The sequence below is a fragment of the Lynx rufus genome, unplaced genomic scaffold, assembly GCF_022079265.1.
Source record: "Lynx rufus isolate CCGP_SWC_20201006 ecotype Redwood Valley unplaced genomic scaffold, mLynRuf1.p SCAF_2, whole genome shotgun sequence".
Classification (NCBI taxonomy): domain Eukaryota; kingdom Metazoa; phylum Chordata; class Mammalia; order Carnivora; family Felidae; genus Lynx; species Lynx rufus.
The window spans coordinates 177,728,350-177,746,658 of record NW_025814834.1 but is presented as its reverse complement, the minus strand read 5'-3'; the positions used below and the strand labels follow the sequence as shown (position 1 = coordinate 177,746,658).

At 48.9% G+C, this 18,309-nt stretch overlaps 1 non-coding gene across 1 annotated transcript; it reads right to left on the bottom strand.

Moving 5' to 3' along the window:
- Positions 1-1,616: 1,616 nt before the first annotated feature.
- On the bottom strand, positions 1,617-1,798 carry LOC124516656 (U2 spliceosomal RNA). The gene has a single exon (XR_006963083.1). It is a non-coding gene; the product is annotated as a U2 spliceosomal RNA (small nuclear RNA).
- Between the last annotated feature and the right edge of the window lie 16,511 nt (positions 1,799-18,309).

The following is an 18,309-nucleotide window of genomic DNA, read 5'->3' as shown; positions in this document are numbered from 1 at the left end:
CTTCATGAGGGGCCCTGTGCAGCCGGAGGGAGTCAGATCGCTGCCGGAGGTTTGGCTCCGCAGAAGCACAGAGTTGGGTGTTCGCGCGGAGCGAGCAATTTCCCTGGCCGGAGCCGGTTCCCTTTGGGATTTTGGCTGGGGGATGGGCGGGGGAGATGGCGCTGGAGAGCGCCTTTGTTCCCCGCCAAACTGAGCTCTGTCGTCCGGGGGCTCCGCAGCTCACCCTCCCTTTGTCCTCCAGCCTTCCCGCTTTCTGAGCAGAGCTGTTAACTTATGACCTCCTAGAGGCTAAGTCGCGCTTGCTGTCGGAACACAGTCCGTCAGGCCCCTCCGCTTTTGCAAGCCGGACTCGGGGGCTCTGCTTGGCCGGCGAGCCGCCCCTCCGCCCCGGCTCCCTCCCGCCAGTCCGTGGAGCGCGCACCGCCTCGCCGCCCTTCCTACCCTCTTCCGTGGGCCTCTCGTCTGCACTTGGGTCCGGTGACTCTGTTCTGCTAATCCTCTGGCGGTTTTCTGGGTTATTTAGGCAGGTGTAGGTGGAATCTAAGTGATCAGCAGGACGCGCGGTGAGCCCAGCGTCCTCCTACGCCGCCATCTTCCTAGTATCTCCGTAAACAATGTAATTTAAAGTAGTATTAATAAACATCAAAAAGGGTAAGTTTATTAAGATAAGTGAAAACTATAAAAAATTGGTGAGAGAAATTAAGACCTAAAAATAGAAGTGTGATAGAGCGTGATATTCTTGATGCTCAAGAATCAGAAACTCAGTATTTCTAAGGTGTTTATTCTCTCCCTAATTGTTCTACAAATGTCATAAAATTCCAAAAGGCTTTTTGATCTACCAATTGATCTCCCACATTGATCTACAAATTTGATCTCCCAAATTGGTCTACGAATGCAATAAAATTCCAGAAGGCTTTTTGTAGAAATTGACAAGATGATTCTAAGATTTAGGCAACGCAAAGGACATAACGTAGCCACATCGGTTTTGAAAAAGAACAAAGCCGAAGGAATTATACAGCCTTATATCAAGATGCATTGTAAAATGACAATAATCAAGACCAAGTGGGGTTGGTGTAAAGATACTCATCTGGATTAATAAAACGCAGAAGAGACCAGAAAGAGACCTACAAGTACAGGGTCAATTGCCTTTTGACCAGGGTGCTAAGATAGTCCAATGGGAAAAAGTAGCGTATACAAGTAGTGCTAGAATTGGATATCCATTTGGAAAAATACGAACCTTGACCCTTACCTCACACCACATACAAAAACTCACTAGCAACTGACCATAGGTCTGTGAAAACTGAAACTGTGGAAGCAACTGTGATCTTGAGAACAGGACAAATTTCTTGGATGGGACCCAAAACCACAAATCATAAAAGGAGGTAATGGATGCATTTGGCTTCATCACAATTCTGCTTTTCAAAGGGAAATATTAGGAAAAGAGAAAACTGAAGCCATAGGCTAGAAAAAAGTATTTTTATTTTTTTTATTTATTTATTTATTTTTTTTTTTGGGACAGAGAGAGACAGAGCATGAACGGGGGAGGGGCAGAGAGAGAGGGAGACACAGAATCGGAAACAGGCTCCAGGCTCCGAGCCATCAGCCCAGAGCCTGACGCGGGGCTCAAACTCACGGACCGCGAGATCGTGACCTGGCTGAAGTCGGACGCTTAACCGACTGCGCCACCCAGGCGCCCCGACAAAAGTATTTTTAATAGGTATATCTTATAAAGACTAGTATCAAGAACATATAGAGAACTTGTCCACACTTGATCTTAGCCAAAAGGCCGAGAAGCGATAGGGAACTTGCCCAATCAATAATAAGACATAGTACAATAAAAAACCAGGGAAAAGATTTGCACAGACACTGCATGACTGAAGATAAACGAATGGCCAATAGCCACATGAAAATATGTCCAACATCATTGATCAGTAGGAAACGAGAAATTAAAATTATAACACAATTCCACTATATGCCCACTGGAATGGCTGAAATTAAAAAGACCAACCATATTAGGAGGTGGCAGGTAAGATGCAGTTGTAAGCCTCTTATTCTGCTTGTGGGAAAGCAAACTGGTACAGTTCGGCAGTTTCTTATAAAGTTAATCATACACTAACCATGCAACCCAGCTATCCTACTCTTATACATTTATCCAAGAGGAGCGAACACATATATACACACGTACAAAGTGTTCACTGCACTTTTATTCACCGTAGTCTCAAACTGGAAACCAACCAAATGTTCATCAGCAGGTGAATAGACAAGCAAATTGTGAATAGATAAGCAAAACCCCGTGTTGGTATGCTAGTAAGCGATAAAAAGAAAGAAGTTACTGATATATGCAGCAAAATGGATAAATCTCAAAAACACTGATGGAAAGAAGAGATACAGTGTGAAAGACGCCAGGTACAAAAAATAGAGAGAGCGTATGACTCTGCTTACATGGAGTTCTAGAGCGGGCATCACTAATCTACTGTGAAGTGAAGCAGGTGAGTGGTTGTTAAGGGCCACGGGTAGAGGGTGGAGGTAGGACTGACAACCAAGGCGCATGAGGGAACTTTCTGGGGTGATGGAAACATTTTATATCTTAATCGTGGGGGTGGTTTCATAGGTATGTGCATTTGTCGCAATTCACCTGTATACTTAAAACAGGTGCATTTTAGGGCAAGTTATATCCTGATAAAATTGATTTCAAAATCACAATAAATTAAATCTCCTTACTTGAATGGATTTAGTTGGCATTCCTATCTTGTGTTGGAGAAGTGGCAGGCTAATCTGATTGATATATACTTCATCAAGATCTTACAGTATTGAGGTTTTGGAAACATTGACTATATAATCTCTCAATGGCTCCAAAGGGTGACATTGGTAATTGGCGCGACTGAGGCTACATGAGCGAGCCATGCAGATAACAGTTCTCCTCATTTACATCATGTATTTACTTATGATTTGGTTCCATCTGCCCTCTTCTTACAGGAGGGCTTGTTTCACTAAAAAACCATCCGTGAGCCTCTACTGTAGAGTAGGCATTTTGTGAAGCATTAGGGACAAGGAGATGAAAAACATGTGGTTGAGCTGGAGTCTCAAGGACCTTCAAGTTGAAAGGAGCTATAGACAGATTGACAGGTGGTTTCTGCATGACTTTTAGGTACCAGGACAGAGGAAACAGTAAGGGGATGTGGGGGCCCAGAGGAGGCACCTAATGCAGTGTGGGAGGCGCCGGTGTGGGTGGACTTCTTGGAGGAAGTGAAGCCGGAGTTGAGCTTGAAAGACAGGCCAGGATAACTACTAGAGCTGTAGTTATCCAAGTGTGGTCCCGTAGCCTCTTAGCGCCACCATTGCCTGGGATGTTGTGAGAAATGCAAGTTCTTGGAGCACACCCCTGAATCCCAAACTCTGGGTCTGGAGCCCAGCAATCTGTGTTTAAGCCACTCCTTTGATGCATGCTTAACTCTGAGAACTACCGATCTAGGCAAGGGAGGGAGGAAGTTGTCCCGGGCCACGGGAGCAGGTGTGCAAAGACGTGGAAATAGCAGAAGGTCAGGTGGGAATAGGGTTCAGAGGCTGGAGGGCAGGGTCACTCTGCAGATGTGCCGTAGGAGGAGCCTGGAAGTCTTGATGGGACGATGGAGGGCCCTAAGTAGCCGGTAAAGGAATGTGGATAGTATCCTGCAGGGGACGTGAAGCCACGGAAGGGTTGTAGGTAGGAGGTGGGCATGGTCAGGTTTCTGTCTAGAAGCAGGTCCGAGGGGGGCATATACGTCAAGTAGGTACTCAGTATTTGTTGAACTGACCTTGGAAACGCGGAAGAAGTCCCCTCCCTCTGGCCAGATCAAGGAAGGGGAGGGCGGAAGACTTATCTCCTGTGCCAATTCCAACCCGTCGGTAACAGCTTCCTGAGTGCTGTGTCGAGAAGGGTCCTGAAGTCTGGAATCTAGAAGAAATGAGGTTTGCAACGCAGCGGCCAAACTTGCCGCAGACATGACAAGCGGGGAGGTGACGATGTGGTGGCTCATGTGCTACATATTAAATCTGAGCGGCTCTTGCCAGATAATTAACAGAAGGAAAACAAAAACACATGTTTTCCAGAACTCATTTGTACTCAGGAAACCCAGCCTTGCTCCTCGTCAATGCCAGCGAGAATCAGTTCTAACTTATGTGGAAGAGAGTCATCCGGGGACACGGAATCCTCTCCCCTTCACATCCCCACAGTGTAAATGCCTCCTAGTTCTTGACACAGAGTGAGATTCTACCATTAAGCTTTTCTTTAGGGCAAGGCAGCTAAGGTCCTGTAGAACCAAAGAGGCTACAAGAGAAGAGAAATCAACCCATCGTTGAACTTGTCACTCACCCGACTCCATCAGTGACCTGCTACACGCGAGGCCCAGCTCTTAGGAGGGGAGGGGCATTCACTGCTCCGTCGGACAATACAATATTAAAGGAAACTTGACTATCCAAGTGGCCCTCATTGCACGGGAGGCTGAATGGGTGCCAGCTGGAGGCCTGGATCACAGCCCAAAGACCCCCTCCTCCGGCGTAAAATGGCCTCGAAGACTTGCATTTCATCTTCCAAATTTATGCAATCTTAAAATTCCACTCCATAATATACAACATCTGGATTTGTTTTAATGTAGATATTCTCGACATCAAGTAGTATTTAAATTACTTGCCAGTAAATGAAAAGGATACCCCAGGTGGACGCCCCGTGTTTTTCCTGTAACTTTGCACAGGCACCCCCAGTATTGACCTCCCAGCTGTGTGACGTTGGGTAAATCGCTTCACCTCTCGGAGTTGAGAAATAGAGGATGGGAGGAGTAAAACCGGTAAACCTGTGTAGCACAGACCTTGGGGTATATTAGGCCCTCGATACATTGTAGGTAAATGCCCGCGTCCAGGGCCCCCGAGTCATGCTGACCACAGTGAGAATTAATTAGTTGTATACAATTAGGCCTGAGGAGAATGGGACTGTTAAAGGGTCAGTTTGCATGTTGGATAACTGTTATTTCCCCTCGCTGTAAATGGCTGGGATGTTGCTTCGAGAACAGAAAGGGAGGAGGGGTTCATCCCTGTGGAGAATCCTGGAGGGTTTCAAGGAGATGGTGTTGGAGCTGGACCTGTGTCTCTGAGGACAGGTTCTTTCCCCCTCAAGAATGAAATGTAAGACTGGATCATCTGGTTGGGTCTGAGCCTGGAGAGCCTAGACTGAGTTAAAGAGACTACAGGTTTTTTATATCCATTTGGCCAGAGGGAGCCGTTGAGTACTTTTGAGCATGGCGGAGCTCTGTAGGAGAAAGATTACGAGAACATAAGCCTCTGAGGACAGGTTCTTTCCCCCTCTGTGTGGTTCCTGCTGTATCCCCTGTGCCTGCAACAGAGTGTGTCCAATAATGGATATTTGAATGAATGAATGAATGATCAAATCACTGACAGCAGGCTTTTGGATAGACTGGAGGGGCCATGCTGCTGGGCAGAAGGACTAGTCCAGAGTCTGTGGCAGTGCTCAGGGGCCACAGGTGTCGTCCCTCCTCAGGGGTTGGCAGTGGGACAGGGTCAGGAGCAGCTGGGGGTGGGGGTTGGGAGCAGACTCTGGGAACCTCACCCTTCTCCTGTTCTCTGCACCTTCCGTGGAGCACTGACCGCTCTCTGAATTTGGGGAAAGCTTCAGGGCAACATAATTCATCCTGACAGCCCTGGCCAAGTGTTCTCCCAGAGCCTCTGTTCCCCTCTGCTCCCTGTTCAGATTGGAACACAGTCCGGGCACGCTCGAGAGAGGAAATAGTCATTTGCATCTGAACATGAAACAGCATTTTCTGAGGCTGCAAGCAGGGCCCAGCTGGTGTGCGCTGGGCTCGCTCACAATTGCAACCAGCTTGTTTCAATTTGGGGCTGGAGGTTTAGGGGTAGGACTTCCCATGCCGCTTCCCAGGGGGAAGACCCTCACATACCCGCGCTCGAGCGAAGACACGGAGCTGGAGCCCGCGGTCCCGGCCGTCTTGGCTGCAGAGTGGACTTCCCCGGGGGTAGGGAGAGGAAGGAAGGGACAGGGGTGTACAGGGCATTCTTTGCAAACCTCCTGGGGGCAGCTGCTTTTGGAAATTCGATAAATCCAGTGGGAGCCGTAGGGAGCGGCCCCGCTGGTCCTGGAGCTGTCCGACGATGTTGAACACCTACTATGTTTGGAGCGTTTTGCCAGATGCTTTGCTTTGTGGTTTTTCTGGAGGAGGCAGGTGCGGTGGGGGCCTGAAGAAAGAAGTAGGCGGCTGGCCGAGGCCTTATCTTGGTTTGAAAAATGATAAATTAAAGTTGAAAAAGTCACTGGGGTGAGCGTTCAAGGGGACCGGTTGGAAACTCGCTGCCCCAAGTGAGCCTCCATTCATCCTGCTGTGTGATCCCTTTAAGTCAGGGCTGAGTGCACACACAAGCTAATGCGTGTGGAGCTGCCCCTTTTCGCTCCCTGCCCCTCTTTCTCATGCCCACGCCTCTGAAATCTCCTCTCCTGACTGTAATAGTCCAGAACCCGGCTGCAAGGGTCTGCTTGTCCCTGGACCCTTCCCGTGGTCCCCACGGCTGCATCCACCAGCACAGAGGCAGGGGACCCTGGGCGCTCAGTGGATCAAGGCTGCAAAGGGCCACAATGATGGGAAAGCCCTCTCGTAGGGGAGGGGCTGGCATGGTATTCTGCAAATATCTCAGGCTCTACAGCTGGGCAGTTCTGGAGCGGGTACTGGCTCTATTGCCTAACAGCCGCGTAAGCTCAGGCAACAGCGGACTTACCTAACACTTCACAACCACAGCTAACGCGGGGTGCCCGGGCGGCTGAGTCGGTTAAGGCGGTCAACTCTTGATTTCGGCTTCGGCCGTCATCTCATGGTTCGGTTCCTGAGACTGAGCCCCACGTTGGGCTCTGTGCTCTGTGCTAACCTCGAGGAGCCTGCTAGGAAGTCTCTCTCTGCCCCTCCCTGCTCATGCTTGCACGCACGCTCTCTCTTTCAAAATAAATAAATGAAAAGCTTCTTAAAAAACGTTTATTTATTTATTGGGGGGGGGGCAGAAAGAGAGGGAGAGAAAGAGAGAATTCCAAGCAGGCTCTATACTATCAGTGCGGAGCCCGCCTCGGGGCTTGAACTCTTGAACCATGAGATCATGACCTGAGCCAAAGCCAAGAGTCTGAAGCTTAACTGACTCAGCCACCCAGGCGCCCCACAAAATAAATAAACTTAAAAAGACAACCATAACAACTAACGTGGCCACTGGTCTTTTCCAAGTGCTTTGAGGAACTCACCTTACTTCCATAATCACCGGAAGAATGACAATTACCCTCATTATAGGCCCAAGGAGGTTATACCGCTTGTCCCAGTAAGTGGTAAACGTAGGATTTGAGCCCAGGCCATCCGACTCCAAAGTGAACCTGCCTTAACACTACCGTGTGCTGCCTTCGGCCAGCTTGGTGCGCACAGTAATAGGTACTAGTCAGTCCCCCTCCCCCAAGCCCTCTCTTCAAGGAGCCAGGGCTCCCGCAGAAAGTTCTCTGGCAGCAGTGGAGGAGCTCTCTGTTAATTAGGTGTTTCATTTCACTGCCAGCCTTTTGTTTTTCCCCTGGAGATCTGGCAGTATTTCCAATAAAGGGTGTTTCAAGGAAAGAAATAGAAAAAGACAGTGAGTGCCTCCCAGGTTGGGGACTGCAAAGTTTCTTGGGGGCGGGGCGCGGGGGGGGGCAACAATTAGGCCATTCATTGTCTGCATTGTTAGGACTTCCTGGGAAGGTAGCTGTGGGCCTTATACCCCAGCTTTATCTTTACAGTGACCACATTTCAACTCCCCTTTCTTCCCCTTCCCTTTGGTCAGTAGTGGTATATTTTATTCTCACACGGCCCGCTCCTTATTCCCCCGCCCCGCAACTCCCCACCAAAAGATTAAGGTTTTGGTTTTGGACTTAGAATAAGGATAAGGCAAGGGTCTGCTCGTGTCTAAAAAGAACTGAGTATTTTTCATAGCCTGCTGCTGAGGCACGGACAGTTTCCTTGGGGCGAGCACTCTGGGATCTCCGCGAGCCAGAGACCTGTGTCTCTGAGAAAGGCCTTGGCGTTCAACTCCGGATTGATCAGCGCTACTTTCGTGAGAGACCCGGAAAACCAAGACGTTCTCTCTCCCAGCGTTCCTTGCGCCTAGTTTTCACCAGCCAGACAAAAACCACCTAGACTTTCTCCAGATGCTAGGAAGGAATTGGGGTTATGGAACACGGCCTGCATGGTTGCAAACTTCCTCATTTCTGCAACGGGCTGTAAGGGCATAGAGTCGGAGCTTCCTTATTCTACTGCTACGTTCGTGTTCCCTTTTGCCTACTCCAGCAGCTCAGTTCTTTACCTGACTGCGTGGCCCTGACCGTCACTCCTGGGAGGTCTAAACCTGTCGCAGATCTGAATATACTGGGTTTCTGTGATCTTCCACCAACTTTTACCACTGGTCACATTAGTTCATGTGGCAAGCACACCAACCTACCTGCTGTAAGTCTTGAGTGCCAGTTCAAGACCCATTGTTGTGTCCCCTGGTAGAAATATTCCTTCCCTGGGAATTAAGACCTCTAAGCCAGCAGAGCCCAAATCTGCAGGAATGGGAGTAAAATTTTTGCCAATGGGTCATTAGCATTAACGGTAAAAGGGGCACCTTCTCCTATTGGGTTTTTACGCCCGAGTAGTTCGGCTATGGGAAAACGGCATCCGGTGTGAATTGGTAGTTCTGAACGAATTCCTTGTGGCATAGTAGCTTGCCCTGGCAAATATTGCCATCTAGCAGCTACCATAACTGAGTCTTTAATATGTCATTCCCCCATTGTATCTGTGAGACTGCCTGCTGCTGCCTCACCAAGTTCATGATGAGACTCACGGTCATGAGCCCGTTGTCCTTCTTCTTTAGAAAATGAGCTTCGTGGTCAGAAGCAATGCTGTGTGGGATTCCACGATGGAGAATAAGGCATTTTTAGGTCTACGGGTGGCGATGTTGTCAGAAACATTGTGGGCGGGGAGATCAGATCCATGTACATATTGCTGTCGGTTTCAGTGAGGATAAATCGCTACCCCCTACCTGATCAGACCAGGTGGCTGAATACTGTCCCTGCAAGCGAAGCCATGCCTGATGCTCAGCTATGTTCTCTGCAGTTGGTGGGTTGGACGCTCATGCATGGGTTCTATGGCATAGACTTCTTCGACCAAAGTCAGTCTGGCTGTAGCACTGCTAACCTCCATCCCTGAAACCATGACCACCTTGTTCATGAGGCCAGGGAACAAACATCAAAGTGGTTGGGAAGAGAAACTACCTAACACAGAATGGGAGATCGTGACCACTTGAGTATTGAGTGTTCCTTTGCTGTGGACAGCATATTTTGTGGGTGTGAACATCGACACAGACACAAACAGTCTCAGGCTCTGTGCCCATTCGGAGAGCTCCGCCCCAGACCTCCTCGCTACCCGTTCTCTTATCTTGTTCTTTCCAAGACCCTGTCCATCTAGCCGTTGCGAGCACCCTACGTCTTCCCAGTAAGCTCCCAATAACATAGGGTAAGCTCTGAACGCAGTGGGAGGGGGATCTATTTTGGCTATTCAGATGCTGCTTAGTTTAAGACCTAATTAATGGAGAACCAGGAGGTAAAGAAAAATAAGGATTGATGCTTTTCCTTCTCCCAGCTGAGCTTCCCATCCTAGCGCTTGGGTTTTCAGAAAGGGCAGAAGGCCAAGCACATGGAAAGCTCCAGGCAGCCCAGCAGGAGGAGAGGTGAGTCATTTACTTCTTGAGGAATTAGGTTCAGTAATGTCCCATTAATCCGGTTTCATCAGGAAATGAGCTGTGTCACCTAAGCAAATTTTCCAATAACTGAACCTCCCCCTTTCATGTGCAAAAACTTGATTTAATCATTTTGGATGGAAGTCTTTCTAAAACCAATTACATGCTTCCCTGACTATTTCAGTGGAGGATCCTGCCCATGTGCTAACCTTTCCTTGAGGACATGGGGACCACTTATTTATAAGGTTCTAATTTAAGAAAAAATAAGGAGCTATTTGCCCCAATAATGAATTTCCCCATCCTTGCTGTGAGTTTTGAGTTAATGTGCCTACCATAATCATTTTATTTGTTTCCAGCCTCACTTTCTCATGCTCTTTGGTGGCTGTGTGACAAGCCAGACAAGAATGGGTTTTGGAGTCAGATCCAAACATGAATTCTAGCCCTGCCACTTATGGTCTCTGGGCCCCAGGGCTTTCATATGCAATACAAGTACAAGCTGCTTGTTTCTCGTGTGTCTAAAAATTTCTACCATTCGGTATCATGGTGAGGGCCAAGTACATATTAAGAGGGAAGACCCAATGGTGTGACAGCACCTAATACATTGCAGCTGGTTAATAATAAACATTACCTCCCAGTGAGTGGGTTTGCTTCTTACACTGCAATTTCCTTACCATTCCAACTTGCTATGTCTAGTCTGCAAAGGGTCACCTGTTTAGGTCTTTAAGCCATTCAAATGCCACAGGCAAGCTCTATCTTTAATGCCCTCTTCAAGCTTTTCTGTTTAGGAATTACAGATGCATCACTGCTCAACTCTCAGAGAAAGAGGAGAAGGTATTTTCTTACTAAACTATTTCTAAGCTCTCAGAGGTGCAGAGAACCATGGAAACTTCCCATACCACCCTCTCCCCTTATTCCCTGCCCCCCCCACCTGATTCCTTTCCTTGAGAAGCACTCTGCCCTTCATGCAACTGGTAAGGCATGAATAGCAAGTGGGAAATCAGTAGTGAGGGGTATGCTAGTTGCATTTCTTTTTAAAATTTGAGTCCCTGGAGCTAAGACCAGAGCCACATATTGACAGGGGAGGGCACGCCTCTGATAGCAGCCTTCCTCCAGGCTCCTAGAATGCTGATTCATCTTCTTGTGCAATGAAGACCTTTCCAGAGAGAAGGGGAGGGAAGGGGAGGGAAGGGGAGGGAAGGGGAGGGAAGGGGAGGGAAGGGGAGGGAAGGGAAACGAAGAGAAGGGAAGGCAAGGGAAGGGGAATTCTTGCTATCCACTAAGCACTCAGTATGTGTCAGGCTGTATATATGTTATTTCATTTATTGCTGACCAGAATCCTGTGGGGGTAGATGCTATTATCAGCCCTTTCCTGCAGACGAGGTGAACAGTTTGAGAGGTGGAGGAAAGTTTTCACATTGATACAGTGGATATTGAAGAATCTCATTTGGTAGGTGATAGAATGTAGGGTAGATGTCTACATTGAGATACCCTCTCTCAGGACCCTCATCTTGCCTCATCACACAGAAGGCTAAAAGAAAGAAAGAAATATGGAAGCCCTGATGTCAGGTATTTAAAAACTTTTGGGATGGAATCACAAGCTTGGTATCCCAGAGGGCAAGAATGACAGTTGTCATCACCTTTTTTATGTATGCAGCACTTTAGAATTCTCCAAGGTTTGCCCCCCTGTCGCACCCTCCCCATCTTTTCTTCTACAATAGCTCCATTGCGTCTATCACAGGAGCTCTCTGGCTTCACTTTCGTCTTTTAAATGGGCAGAACAATCATGAGAAAGTTTTAGGAGATCAAATAAGACATTAGCTCTGTTTAGCACCTGGTGCTTAGTAAAATGGTTATTCAATAATTATTTGTGCAATTATGTGTTTACCAATGGTTTCTCCCATAGAGCTCTCGTAGGCCTTGCGCGCCATTGTATCTCCGGCTTCCGCATCACAGGGATTTCCTCAGTAGTATAAGACGTGAATCTGAGGCTCAGGATTGCTGCTAGAAGATGGGTGGATAGTAGAAACGATCCGCTTAAAACAATAAGAGATGAGGGAAATAAACGGTGTGAACGGAACTAAATGATACCAGTGACGATCCATGACCACAAGTTGCAAAGCTGGTGCCAGGGCAGGCTGCCCACGCCTGCTCTAGTGGGTGGGGTTGGCAGGTTTGGATGCAGACTTGACAGTCTCTAGCTTGGCTGGGCAGTGCAGGGGGGTGTGGAGAGCACCGTGCTCAGAGTCTGGAAGTCACGTGAATAATTCCCTCAAGCTTTGTTTCATCTGCAGATTTTACTGGAATGCTTTCTGTTTTCGTCCACGTGACTAGCCACGTTGTGAAATCTTGTTTTGAAGATTACTGGTGGTCAGAGGGCTCTGTCCTTGGCTTTTCCCATCTAAGAAACAGTGTGGGCAAGGCTAATCAGACAGTGATGGCCGCCAAGCAGAGAACATGCCCACTGGAAGATTTTGAGGAGGATAGGTTGACGGTCTAGCTAGATTTTGCCAAGGAATCTGGCAAACTCTCTGATGATGTGTTCGTACAACATCCATGGAGTGTTCTTGATCTGGTCATGTAGCTTGTCAACTCCAGTAAGAAATGAGGCTAGTTTGGTGTGATTGCCTTTGATCAGTCTCTCTCTTCTTTTTCTTTTTTTTAAAAAAATTTTTTTTTCAATGTTTATTTATTTTGGGGACAGAGAGAGACAGAGCATGAACGGGGGAGGGGCAGAGAGAGAGGGAGACACAGAATCAGAAACAGGCTCCAGGCTCTGAGCCATCAGCCCAGAGCCCGACGCGGGGCTCGAACTCACGGACCGCGAGATCGTGACCTGGCTGAAGTCGGGCGCTTAACCGACTGCGCCACCCAGGCGCCCCTCTCTCTTCTTTTTCATGTCACAGATATGGACTTGATGTTCTTCTCTTTAATTATTCGGAGGGTGGTTTTCAGATAATTTAGTCACTAACATACTGGACATCTGATCAGAGGCAGGCACTAGGTTGCTCCCGATATCGAATTTGACCCTCCTGGCGATCCTCTCTGGTGGGCACTAGACTTGCTCCCATTTTAGAGATGAGAAAATAGAAGCTTAGAAAGATTTTGAAATATGAGAAGGTCACGCATGCATCGTCTAGCATTTGATATTTCTGTGGGAGCCACAGACACCAAAGCCCGTCATCCTGGAAGAGCGAGGGAAAGGAAACTAATCTTTAGAAGCAACCATGCTCTGGGCACCTGCTGAGTGCTTGACAAGCCTTGTCTCGTGTGAGATTCATAGCACATGTAGGAGGGGGTGGTGCTCATGTCTCCTTTTGAGAGGGGCCACCGAAACGCACCCGTTGCCACGGAGTTAGTAAGTGGGGGCAAGCTTGGAGTTCTGGTCATGTGCCACAAACTTGTCCTCCTAGTCACTGTGCGGAGCCATCACCGTGTAGATGGTGCAGGTCAGGCTGGGCCATCCATCTGAGGACTAGGGAGGCTGGAGATCCCGGGAGGGTGTGGCCGTCCCCGGAGCCCTGGGTGTCACAAGCCGTCAGTGTCTGCAAGCTTCCTCCTATTGTCCCCCTGCCCTTTCGGAGCTTCCAATTTTGTGTTCCTTCCCAGCTAAAAATAAGGTTTTGTTTGCACACAGGGCAAAGGCCCTGGGACCCTCCTGAGAAAAGCTGCAGAGGAAACAGGACACAGAGTGGACCACAGCGGCAGGAACGTCAGCTGAGCTCCAAGAGGCTGGAAGCACGGAGCGGGAAATGGCACTTCCCCTGCGTTTTTATGTTTAGCTGGGGTTTAATTAATAACCGGCAAACAAGTCTATAATTAACTCGGTTTCCCTTTTGGCCAGCCAAGGGAATAATAATAAAGCTGCTTTTTAAGTCCTCCGTGTTGCTGGAAGGATGGGCGGGAGATCAGGCTGCAAGCAACGCTTGCCCAATAATGAGGGCCCTGCATAGTGTTCATCGCCCCCTCTCCCCTGCAAATCGTATTATCTATACCAGATGTGGCATTAAAAGAAGAATTACTGTACTTCGGGGCTCAAATTATATGTGCCTGATTTATTGCCCTGACTCAGTTGTAATGCTACCTTGCAGAACGCTGATAAATGATAGCTTATTATTTTGCAGAGCGCCTGAGTTGATGAAGATATCAAGGGCAGCAAGGGGCGAACTCTTTCCAGGCTGCGATCATTTGGCTGGCCATTTTGCACTCCTTCGGGACATTTAAAATCTCCTCGCACCCACCCTACCAAACACATACCCTTTTGGTTATTTTTATTTTTAATCTCTGAAGTGACATGCCCAAGACCTTGTCTTGGCTTCCAAGATGCCCAGGCATCTTGGACATCAAAGATGAGGCACCAGTTTTTAAGTGTGCCATTCACGACCAGCTTCTGACTTCTCTTTCCAGCCTCCCGTTATTCCCCTTCCTACATGCTCTGTTCCAAAGTCCTGTGTGACCTAGCCCGTGCCAGCCTCATTTCTTGTCCGTCTGCCAGAGTGCCTTTCCTCTAGCCCCTTGAACACCCAACACCCTTCTGCCCCAGGACCTTTGTACATGCTGCTCACTCTGTCTAGAGCTTTCTCCTCTCCTCCTCCTCTTCCTCCTCCCCTTCTTCTTCTTCTTCTTCTTCTTCTTTGTAAATATATTTATCTATTTTGAGAGAGAGAGCAGGGGAGAGGCAGTGACAGAATCCCAAGTAGTTTCCCTGCTGTCAGTACATACCTGACTCTGGGCTCGACCTCATGAACTGTGAGATCACGACCTGAGCTGAAATCAAGAGTTGGACGCTTAACCAACCCATCCACCCAGGTGCCCTGCGCTTTCTCTCTTCCATCCTTCATTGGGTTAACCCACTTTTTTTTTTTTTTTTTTTTGGTCTCAGCAGGCACATCATATTCCCGACCACGATATTTGTTAGATAACCCCTTCTATTCAGTCTCACGGTGCCGTGTACTTTTTGCTGCTAGCACTTCCTATAATGTATACTCATTTATTTATTTGTGTGGTTATTTGCCTAATTCCTCTGCCATGAGCACCATCAGGCCAGGGGTCCCTGTTTGTTCGAACAACCTGTTTGTTCACCACTATAATTCCAGAGCATGACACGGAGCTAGGCAGGGACCCCTAACATTTTTCACCGAACGAGTGCATGACTCGGTGAATGACCAAGCCGCCTGCCCTGTTCCTCACACTGTTCATCCTCCTCCTCTCGCTTCTGTCTGCTTTTGAAAGCATCTCTTTTTCACCCATTCCTGGGCATGTGACCTCGGGCAGGTTGCTTGACCTCCCAGCGGCTCAGTTTTCTCCCTATGTGAAATGAAGGTAACGTTACCTATTAGACCGGCCTCACCTCGTCGTTGTGCAGATTACAAGAATAAGCGTGTTAAGGCACTCGGAAGTGTTCCTGGCTCAGGGTAAGTACCGAATAAAATGCTTAGTAGAAAATATTTAGCGCGCAGCCTAATGTTTACGGCTACGCATTTTTTTCTAACTTGCCTTCAGTTTGGGCTTTTGCTCTGGCTCTGCTTTCTCCAGCCACACCCTTTGGCTTTGACTCTGCCTTTCTCAGCACGCAAGGCTTCAAAGCGGGGCACAGGTTAACCAAAAGGATGGTCCGGGTAGACGGGGATGAGCCAATGGCCACTGCGGTGACAGTCTTCAGATGCAATTTGGGCAAACGTGTCTCTACCAGCAATTAGGGGGACCTCAGAGAGTGACTCCCTGGAGCCCAGTCTTTGCTGAGCACCTGCTGAGTTATGGCCCCGCGGGAGGGCGGGGAGGGGGGGTTCGGCATTGGAGAGGGCCTGGTTCTGCTGTCTTTTAGCTCAGAGTCCCACAGAGGCGCCAGCAGGAAGTCAGGAAATGGCAATCAAGGGGGGCTGAGTGCTGCAGGAGCACCGAGGAGGGGCAGGTGGCCCAGACGTGGGGAAGCCGTTGAAAGGAGTGGATGCCTGAACTGGTTCTGAGAAAGTGGAGATGGCTTCGCCAGGTGCCGAACTGGGGACAGAGGGTTCCAGGCGGAGGGACCGGCAGGAAGATGGCCCCGAGGGGCTGGGGAGCAAGGTGTTCGGCTCCCAGGAAGGCTCGGTGTATTTGGAGCAGAGTACAGACGGGTGCGGAGGAAAACGGGGCCTAGGCCTCAGGACCTCACATGTCATGCTGGGGAGGAGGTTGCGTCCTGTACCTGTGAGCAGCGAGGAGAGGTTTTGGAAGAAAAGAATGTCTCAGTCGTCTCCAGATGCTGTAAGAAAGCAGCCTGGGCTTCGTAATCCTGTGAGACCAAGGACAGCAGTGAATGCCTCAGCTACACACAGACCCAACTCAGTGCCACGGGGGAGATGGGCTCCAGGAGCACTTTCCGGGGTACCATGTGCACTCCCTGGGGGTCACCAACTTTTTAAAATCAAGGGCTTTCAAGATGTGCCAGCCCCACAGCATGGAAGGAGCTGCTTTCCACTCATCTCCGTTTGCTTTCATAGGTCACGGGGAGTTGCAGATTTATGGAGGAGCAAGCAGGTGGAAAGCAAAGGACGTGGCTTCTGTTGAGAGTCTACCCCGTAAGGAAGCTAGTACGTGCCTGGAATGCACATTTTCTTCTTCCGTTCTCCTCAAAACCCTGAGAAGAAGGCATTGTGGCCCCTGTTCTCATAGGTGAGAACATGGAGGCCAGAGAAGCTAGAAAAATTTGTCCAGCTAGCCCTGGAAGAATTTTAGTTTATTTATTTATTTTTTAATTTTTTTTTTTCAACGTTTTTTTTTTTATTTATTTTTGGGACAGAGAGAGACAGAGCATGAACGGGGGAGGGGCAGAGAGAGAGGGAGACACAGAATCGGAAACAGGCTCCAGGCTCTGAGCCATCAGCCCAGAGCCTGACGCGGGGCTCGAACTCACGGACCGCGAGATCGTGACCTGGCTGAAGTCCGACGCTTAACCGACTGCGCCACCCAGGTGCCCCTATTTTTTAATTTTTAAAAACACGTTGATTTATTTTGACAGACAAAGAGTGTGTGTGCGTGCAGAGGAGGGGAGGGGCAGAGAGAGAGAGAGAGAGAGAGAGAATCCCCAGCAGGCTCCACTCTGTCAGTGCGTGGAACCCCGCCTGAGCTTGATCTCGGGACTTGTGAGATCACGCCCTGAGCTGAAATCAAGAGTCGGGGGCTTAACTGACTGAGCCACCCAGGCGCCCGGGGAGGTTTAGTTCATTTATTCTCTTGCTACTTTCCCTGGCTGTTTGCTTCGTGCAGGACCGAGAGTAGGGTGGTCCTTTGGTACAGGTAACACACTGCTCTCCCAGTCTGTAAGACTGTGGAGTGCCCAGCACTGGGTGTTTCACCCGTTTGCTGTTCAGGACATGTTTGCTAATTGACCCTTGAAACTGACAATGAGCCTATCAGGCACTAGAGGGCATGATGGATATACGATGTGGAGTGAAATGAAGACGTACAGATGATTTCCTTCCCCCAGCTATTCTCTCCTGCTTTGCACCCATCCGTCATCCGCTCATGTACAAAGTAATTATTGAACGCCTCCCACATACTAGCTGGTAGGCTAGGGACACCGGGGCTAAAATCTTCCAGTTGCTCATTGGTTGTGCTACCCCACGGGGGGAAGGGCCACATGGGTTTACATCAGGAGAACATACAGGCAGCCTTTCACTCGGGCTGGGAATCATGGAAGCCTTCTCTGAAGAGGCAATATCTGAGCTAGGTTTAATTTTTGTTTGTTTGTTTATTTATTTTGAGAGAGAGAGAGAGAGAGCACAAGTGGCCAGGAACAGAGAGAGAGGGAGAGAGAGAAAATACCAAGCAGACCCCACACCATCAGTGCAGAGGCCGATGTGGGGCTCGAACTCACACAACCACAAGATCATGACCCGAGCTGAAACCGAGAGTTGGATGCGTAACCGACTGAGCGACCCAGGCGCCCCCTGAGCTAGGTTTAAGAAAACGTGTGGAAGCTTGCTTAGTGTAGAAAGAGAGAGAAAAAGGTACCCTGGGCAGAGGGGCCAGCAGAAGCAAAGGCCCAGAAAAAGGAAAGTGAGACTGAGAATGTAGACTTGCCCTGGGGTCTTCAGGAGAGTCTGGGAAAGGTTTTATGTGAATTGGCAGCAGGAGTGAGAAAGGGTTCTTTTCCTGGTCTGTTTTGTCTTTTAGAAAAGATCACATTGGTTGTAAAGAAGAAAATACAAAACCGGCGATGAGAGCAGCTGAAAGGCCATGTTAATCCAGGCAAGCGGTGATGGCAGCCTGAATCGAGGCAGCAGATATACAGATGGAGAGAATTGGATGGAATTCGAGATTTTTCTAAGGAAGTAGAATTGACAGATCGCATGACCACGGCAATGAAGAAGCGGACGATGATTCCCAGGTTTCTGGTTCCGGTGCCTAAAAAATGGAGGTGCCATCACTGGGGTGGAGAACACAGAGGCAGGAGTGGTCTAGGGTTTGGAGGAAGATGACACGTTGAATTTTAAACAGGCTGAATTTGAACTGCCTTTGGCACATCCAGGTGAGGCTGTCCAGCTGGCACTTCCA